Below are 9,137 nucleotides of genomic sequence, written 5' to 3'. Positions count from 1 at the left end.
GGCACATAAATGTTAATATGTATATACAAACAGAAACTAAAACCCTATCGCAATTACGTATAAAGGTGTATTCTGCTTTCCTGCGATATTATTACGTAATTATATAAATATAATGAAAGAGGTGTGTCAGGATCGTAGCAAGTGGAAATCCGTGGTCTCTGCCTACCCCTCCGGGAAATAGGCGTGATTATATTATGTAATATAAATATGCAAAATTATATGTAAATATTTCGAATTTCAAGCAAGTGACAGCCCTATAGCGACGTCGTCAGGCGTCCAAATTGCACAATCGTGGAACGTCTCACAAATATTGTTATTACATTCTGTTTGTATGAATTCTTTTATTCCTCAAATATGAAAACGCGGGAGATTACCCGAAAATGTGAGTTATGGGTTATGTGTTTGTGCGGTTTTGTTGTTTATTTTACTAGCGACCCGCCCCGGCTTCGCACGGGTTAACAATTATACATAAACCTTCCTCTTGAATCACTCTATCTATTAAAAAACCCGCATCTAAATCCGTTGCGTAGTTTTAAAGATCTAAGCATACAGACAGACAGACAGCGGGAAGCGACTTTGTTTTATACTATGTAGTGATTATGTGAGATTATATTGTTACTGAATCTGCTCTATCCTGCTTAGTCCCGATATCCTTTTAGAAGTACAAAATTAAATCGAGTTTTAGACTCTATTAAAATAAATGAAGGTTCCGAATTCAAAACTATAAAAATTACACTTGGATTAAGAAGGCTATAAAGTCGGCCCAAGATAGCTCTGCACAGGCTTTATAATGACAAAGTGTGGATATGTCACCACAGATATCAAAATTCTATAAAAATATGTCGTTTATATTGTGACATCGTCACTCTTCTTCGTGACGTAAATTTGGTGCAGATTAAGGTCAGACGTGACCCAAATATCAAAAATTCGGGAAGAAACATTTTCTGCAGTCATGCAGTCGCAGTAATAATGCGGGGGTAGTCAGAATCCAAACGTACCCTAACTCTGCACCAACTTAAGTGAGACGGTGCCACAATAAACGACACAATTTCATTGAATTTTGATGTCTGAGGTGACATGGCCACACTTTGTCGTTGTAAAGTGCAGATCAGAGCTGGTTTACTTACAAGAAAAGACAAGACAAGACAAGACAAATTATTAATTTGTAAACATAGGTAACAGTGTTGGATAGGTACAAAAAGTATTTGAGAACGCTATGTTTCGCCGACAGGCATACAAGGTTTAGTAGCAACACACTATTGGGACGGTGCGAAGTCGGTGGAGAGGGAAGTGGCGCTGATCGTCACGTACACAGGTAATCTTATGGAATGTCCGACATTAGTACTAGCGGCAGCCGCTTGAACTAATTTTACTCCATAAGATTTAACGTACAAAGTCCGACAAAATGAGGGCAGCACCAGTCATGCACATAGCGATCGCCATGTTGTTAGTGCTTGACAAAATAAAAATATCCTCTTATCGATAAGTAGATAGTAGATAGCTCAACGGTCTCTGTATGTAAAGTATTAATAATTTGGGTTTTGGTATTCCTGTTCATTTATTTCTAAATGTGGTCTTTATAATATGACACTTATAAGAGGTATCGATGAACTAAATATCTGAAGGAAGTCACCAGCGTTGCCGCGCGTTGCGAATCTCACACAGGGTTGAAAAACACCCCTTATTTAGGTACCGTAAAATGGGGTGAGTAGGGTTCGCGGGGAGAGTTGGGTTATGAATGGGGAGAGAAGGGATGAAAGGGGGGTGAGATGGAATTTTAAGGCTACTGCTACAAAAATAATGTATTCCATTCTAAAATGGAGCTATAGTAATACTCATAATAAAGAAAAATCGATCCAACAATCTTCCAAAATCACCTTTGTATGAAATCCCATCTCACCTCAATTACGAGGGACTACGGGGTGAGGTGGGATTTCCTGTTTATCGTCAAAGTTATGAAATGGAACTACCCAAAATAAAATAAAAACTAAAATACAAACGTCCGGAACACTTATTATACATGTCGGCGGCCGATCGTAAGATCAGGCATATCGTGAAATTCCCAGGCATATCGTGAAACGTGAAAATCTTTGACCCGTTCCCTGCGTAGCGGGCCTCCTATTTCTGGGCAGTTTGCCCTTCGGGTATCTAAAGCAACCTAACGAACCTTTCCTACCTATATATTGGTTTAATGTCAATATCGTCAAAACATTACACAGGAACATTACGGTCTGCCTGATCTTACGATCGGCCGCCGACAAATACACAATTCAGTTTGCATATGTAAAAATAAAATGTCATCGAGGTTTGAACGTCAGTTTTGCCCCTACTCACCCCATTTTACGGTATTGCCTATTGTCATTATTCCCTTGTCCTCGGGTGTTCCCGGCCATGTTCGCGCGGGCTCGGTAACTGCATTGCGAGTCATCAGTCGGCTCGGGCGACTATTGTTTTCGGGTGTGAGGTCGTGACGCCAGACCATGAGGTAAGTATGGACATACCCTTGTATTTTAATTTCAATTATTTATTCATCTCAAATCATATAGATCCATATAGTGTTAGTAGTACAACAAAACATACTTAATTAAGGTTAGTGACATACAATTACAAACAAAATAATTTTAATACTAAGGGTTTTCAACTCATAGCCAATTTTTTCGGCGTGAGTCTATCTTCTATCCACACACACGTCAAAGCTTCTCAAGACAAATGCAATTTCGATTTTGCAAAATAAAGATTTAAAAAAGATTGGAGTCTGGACCTTTTTATATGTAGGCCTCTGGGCAGCTAGAGAATGTAACTGAGATTTTTTTACTATGGAACTGGACCGAAATCGCGAAAAAAATATTGTTTCATAGATTTTGGCTGATCACATGTCAATAATTTATGTCATGTAGGTCTACCTACTTGTCCTCGGTTATTCCCGGCCATGTTCGCGCGGGCTCGGTAACTGCATTGCGATTGAGAGTCATCAGTCGGCTCGGGCGACTATTGTTTTCGGGTGTGAGGTCGTGACGCCAGACCATGAGGTAAGTATGGACTTACCCTTGTATTTTTATACTAATACGGGTTTTCAACTCTTAGCCAAATTTTTCGACGTGAGTAAGGTAACCGTACTATAGTGCTCGACATGCTATGCCCAATACCCCTGCTGTCACCTCTATTGACAATGATTTAAGTTCCAAGATGACATGTACTGGGACAGCGTCGAGCACCAGTACGTTTACTTTATATCTTCTAGCCACACACACGTCAATACTTTTAGTGGCAAATGCAATTTTGATTTGTTCACGTACGAACATCTCAAGACCATTGACGTATAATATCTAAGGACGGGCTAATGGGGCACTAACCATCGTACTAGTTCAGCGGTGCTACCCACGAAATCCAGCCAATCGTGCAGTCTAACGCGACTAGTTGCGACCGATAGCGCGCGTAATGCGAACTCGTCAACCAATCGCGCGCGTGATGCGAACTCATCAACCAATCGCGTTCTAGCGATTTCACACCGCTGTACTGGCCCCTGTCATGCCTCATTATTATTGCCCGTAAAGCCAGTCCCTAGATATCTATGTCAATGCTCAAGACAAATGCAATTATGATTTGCAAAAATAAACATTCAGAATATATTGAACCAGGGGAGCTTTTTATAGACCTCTGCACTCTGAGCTGCTAGAGTATAATCGTTAATGAGAAAATTTTACTATGGAACCAGCACCATATCGCGAAAACATTGTTTTATACATTTTAACTGATCAGATGTCAATGATGACGAGAGATTTTACACCGAGAGAAAAATGGGGACTAAGTTTGTACGGTGAATCGGTCATCCCATTTCCTTTTAACTATCAATCCCTGAAGAGAAAAATAAAAGTGTCTTATCCACTCTACGCTGTCGGACCTGGTGACAATTAAACGCGTCGAACTGGCGAATAAAAACAAATTGTAACGAGACCTATTATGCGCTGTGCATACAGTGTGCATACAATTCACAATATACATGGTTTGCCTTTTCAAAACCCTTCTCAGAATTCATATTAGATATTCATACAGACAATTTAGGATAATAAAAAAATAAAAAATAAATACGCGTTTATCTTACACAAATCCATCTAGTTCTAGTCCCACTGTAAGCTCTAGTGTGGCTACCACCAGTTTGGCACTGACATAAACGCCATCGAGAACGTAGTTTACTTTCTATGCATCTCGTTCGTTAGGTACTCGCATATTAGCGCGTGCAAGATGTATAGAAAGTAAATTACGTTTTCGATAGCGTATATGTCAGTTTTAACACTGTCAGTGACTCATGGTATGGGCTCTTATCCCATTTACAGGGGGTCGCACTTCCCTGTCCTCTTCTTCCATTCTTCCCTTCCTGAATAAATATTGATGTTTGATGTAAAAACGTGCACTTCAACTATAGTTTATCAAAGGACTGTCGCATTTCAAACATAGACAGAGATAATCATACTATCTTCGTCTTACATTAGTACTAGTACTCAACCGCGAATCAACTTTTATTTGTCACTAGTTGCCATGGTTACGGTCTCCTGGGTCACTCTTAAAATACTAGTTATTTCGTATTTAAATGAACCAAACTTGATTTTTTTGGTAGTTATAAGGCCTTTCCATAAACATCTACTAAGCACGTTTGTAGAACATATATGGTACAGAAGCTCTTCTAAGAAACTATGCTACTATTGTCTCCTGGGTGATGGGACAGAATAACAACTATAGAAATAGTTGATCGACCCACCTAGCACCCAAAAGAAAAGAATGAGTTTAGTTTTTTTTGGTCTTATTTACTGACAAATTGGTTTGAACAACTATATTTTGTGGTGTGAGTGCACAGCGACCACTGCAAGGGACCATCGAGTGCGCTGATATCTAGCCGTCTAGCCTAGCTAAAAACCCTATACTACATCCCCCCCATAGGGATGATGGGGGGGGATGTAGTATAAATTCAATATACGCGATATAATCCGTTTTAATAGTTTTATTTCATAGCTAAAAACCGTTTAAATTTCGCTCCGGACATCCAGTACATCCGGATTCGGACACAGAATGGGTAATTAATAGCGATTGTATCAATTCGCCATTTTGTCCGGTGTAATTGGCATAATTATACGACCCGGGTCGGGTTGTACCACAAAAACGTACCCGGTGCAGTGGATAGGAAATACAGTAGGCGTGCTTTTTATCCGGGCAGAAAACCGGGTATCCGCGGGTTTCAGCTTCGACGACGTCTGAGGTACTTACTAAGTTTAGGTTCTAAGTTACGTTTGGTATAATCACCACATAGTATAAAACAAAGTCGCTTCCCGCTGTCTGTCTGTCTGTATGTATGCTTAGATCTTTAAAACTACGCAACGGATTTTGATGCTGTTTTTAAATAGAGAGAGTAATTCAAGAGGGAGGTTTAAGTATGATTTGTTAACCCGTGCCCCCGTGCGAAGCGGGGCGGGTCGCTAGTTTTCAACTAAATCAAAGATGTAGATTATACCAAATTTCATCTAAATTGGTTAAGCGGCTATTCAAACCCCATACAAAATTCCACCCCCCTTTTCACATGCTCAAGACATGATTCTTGGGATAAAAACTATTTATCTCTAAAGGTCGGAATTCGGTCGGGTAGAAATTTCAAATGTCGTTTGGTCGAGCTAGCCTACTATTCCATTGTTCACTGTATTCTCGTATATTAGTAAAAAGCGAGTGTTGTCCGCCTGTCCTGTCGAGTAATTACGTTTGAGTAAAATGACATGTAAATGTTTGCTGTTTTACAAACTCGTGACGGTATGTTATTTACTTATTGTGCATTTCTCTCGTAGGTACATATTTTTCCGTACATGTATTGGCGTGGGCGAGACGCACGATAACTAAATAACATGATTCATATATCATACTGACCTTAGTGTACGTTCAAATTGTCCTGAAAGTCACAAATAAAGACGATATACCGATACCGCGTTGTACAAATCACCGCATTCGATTCAACGCCATCTAGCGTCCCATTTAGCAAACTTTTCAGTATGGACCGCACAAAACGAAATAGCCAAAGGGCACCCAATCGAAATAATTTAAGTGTATCACGGTTTAATCTTTCAGGGCCTTTCGGAAAATGCCGGGAAGGAATGCGGGGGGCGGGGGGAAGCTTTAATGGGCTAAATATCTTGAGCCCCAGATAATTCGTACGCGGAGGGTTAGCAGAGAAAGTTAAAAGTTTGTGGTATAGTTAATAGGAGAATGTTAACTGATAATTAAATTAACATTTTTGAAAATAAGGATCACCGTTCAGTTAAGAATCTCACATCGGCCGAAAGCCGCTTCCATACAATCGAAACTCTCACTTTAAAATGGCATGCTTTAATTACATGAAACTGGCCATGAACTCATTATAATTCTTGATGGATAGTTTGATGGTATGGTTTATTAAGCTTGATATTTAGTGTTTAAGGCTGTAATATTTGCATGCCGTTATTCGGCTGAATTATGTCGTGACCTATAAAAACTATGTAACATCTGTTAAATACCATAATTCACGCAAATAAACGATATCTTATATTATCTTAACTCACGTGTTTTAGTCACTCGCGCGACATGTTTCGGAGTGCCTAGGTCTCCTTTCTCAAGCACTAACAGTGCGAGCAGCGTTCACGACGGCTTACTGTTGTAGTTTTTTTGAAGTGAATAACTTCTTTAGTGCGCTGTGCACTTTTTGAGGTGGAGAAAAAATGTTAAACTCTAGACAGCGTAAGACGATCATGTGACCGTAAGACGGTCACGTAACCGTAAGACGGACACGTGACCTGATCGAAAAACTGTTACATGTAATGTCATTGATTTTTTCTTTTTTGATTTAAATGCCATCTAGTGAGTTTCGCTCTAACTGGTATTAATATAACTAGAGTACTAACAGTGATGTGCTTAGGGGTTTCAAGTAATTAACGCTAACGCTAGATGGCGTTAACCTCAATTGCTTATACATAGTGCATTTTGCAATAGTCATTGAGTTTTCACTTCTGCCGGCACTCCCTGAGTGCAACCCGTTGTTTTTTTTTTCAAACAGGAAGGGTAGGGTAGGCTAATAGATGTCAATTTGATACAATTTTGAGACATTTGTCATTTTTAGGTTATACATATATTGTATGGAGATGTTTACGAGTATCAGCATACCCTTCCAGTTTAAAAAATACTATAATGTTGGTTGGCTTAATGATAACTAAAGTGTCATTCAATAGAACTTGCTAACTATGTAAACAAAAGTTACTAGTAAATTGACATTCAGTCACAGAATAAATAATAGTATTAGGTACAGATGACTCACTCTCTAACAAAACGCGTCTTATGGCTTTCCCCAAAATTGGTGTGTAACGGATGTACTTTTAGCTACCTGTAGCAAGCGACGAAATCGCGGAGTGAGTCACGCCTGATTCAGTGTCAATTTTGGTATGGCCGTTTGTTTACATAGTTAGCAAGTTCTATCCCAGGTAGCAAATTGACGTCAGCGACGCACAGGCGACGTCATTTATAGGTCATAATAAGGTCGGTCATTTATTCGTCGAGAATAGACGTTTTACTGACGTCCATTTGGGGTCACTATCAGGACGTACCTTTTTGTCACAAAATTGACGTTTTAATGACGTCTATTTAGGGTCACTATCAGGACGTACTATTTTAGTCACAAAGTTGACGTTTCACTGACGTCTATTAGGGGTCACTATCAGGACGTACCTTTTTGGTCACAAACAAGACGTTTCAGTGACGTCTATTTGGGGTCACTATCAGGACGTACCTTTTTGTTCACAAATACGACGTATCACTGACGTCTATTTGGGGTCACTATCAGGACGTACTATTTTAGTCACAAAGTTGACGTTTCACTTACGTGTATTTGGGGTCACTATCAGGACGTACCTTTTTGGTCACAAATACGACGTTTCACTGACGTCTATTTGGGGTCACTATCAGGACGTACCATTTTAGTCTAAAGTTGACGTTTCACTGACGTCTATTTGGGGTCACTGTCAGGATGTACATTTTTGGTCACAAACATGACGTTTCAGTGACGTCTATTTGGAATCACTATCAGGACGTACCTTTCACATAATTCATTTATAGATTATGGTTATTTTTGTTGGCAATTAACTCTAAAATATTTGTAAAATTATTTGGAATAACATGTTTGTAATATTTTGCATTAAAATTCACAATTTAGCAAATGTAAAATTTTGTTGTTATAGAAAATTTATTACCAAATAAGTCAAGAGATGGCGCTTTGTTCCCAACGCGTCTGTTCTACAACGCGGTGTTAAGATTTTTCCGGGCTTATATATAAGGTTCGAGGAACCATAGGTCGTCAATTCAAAAGCATTAGTGAGTGTTGTACAGTGTACAGTAGTGTAAATAGTAAATGAAGTGGTAGTTTTATACAGTGTTATTTTTGAACCTCGTACATGGTCCTTCGAACCGGATAGTTGGCTATTCGGTCCTAGGATTCGACAGCAGAGCGCGTTACTCCAATTTCTTGGCTGCCCTAATACGTACGGCCCAGTAACGTCCCTATGAATCCAGTATATGACGTCACTCCAACGTCAGTGGCTGCCCTAATATGTACGGCCCAGTAACGTCCCTATGAAGTCAGTATATGACGTCAGTATTACGTCTGTAAACTGACGTCTTGAGGCTGTGACAAATTGACGTCATCTGCTGGGACCCCCCGACGTCAAGAAATGACGTCTCTTACGTCGAGCAGTACCGTAAACGGACGTCATAATGACGTATAAATGCTACCTGGGATTGAATGACACTTTAGTATGTCTCACGTCAATTCGAGTAATAAGCTTGTTTCCATACTTTTGGCCTTCGGTATATACACAAATAGAAATAATGTGTCGTTCGCTGCCTCCGCTGCTGACGCTACAACAGCTAAAGTATTAGCAAAGAAGATTGGCCGTAAGTCGCGCCATTTGCCTCTGATTCACAATATCGCGACAAGACGGGTAGTTATATACACTTTTCAATAAAACAATATTATCGGAAAATGTCTACTTTGCTCCCGAGTGGGTAAAAGTAGGGACAAACTGAGCCCACGTACGCAACGCAACGTATGCATTACGAAATCTAAACCCTGAAATTTG

This window comes from Cydia amplana, chromosome 23, assembly GCF_948474715.1.
Source record: "Cydia amplana chromosome 23, ilCydAmpl1.1, whole genome shotgun sequence".
Classification (NCBI taxonomy): Eukaryota; Metazoa; Arthropoda; class Insecta; order Lepidoptera; family Tortricidae; genus Cydia; species Cydia amplana.
Note: the sequence above shows the minus strand (reverse complement) of the source record.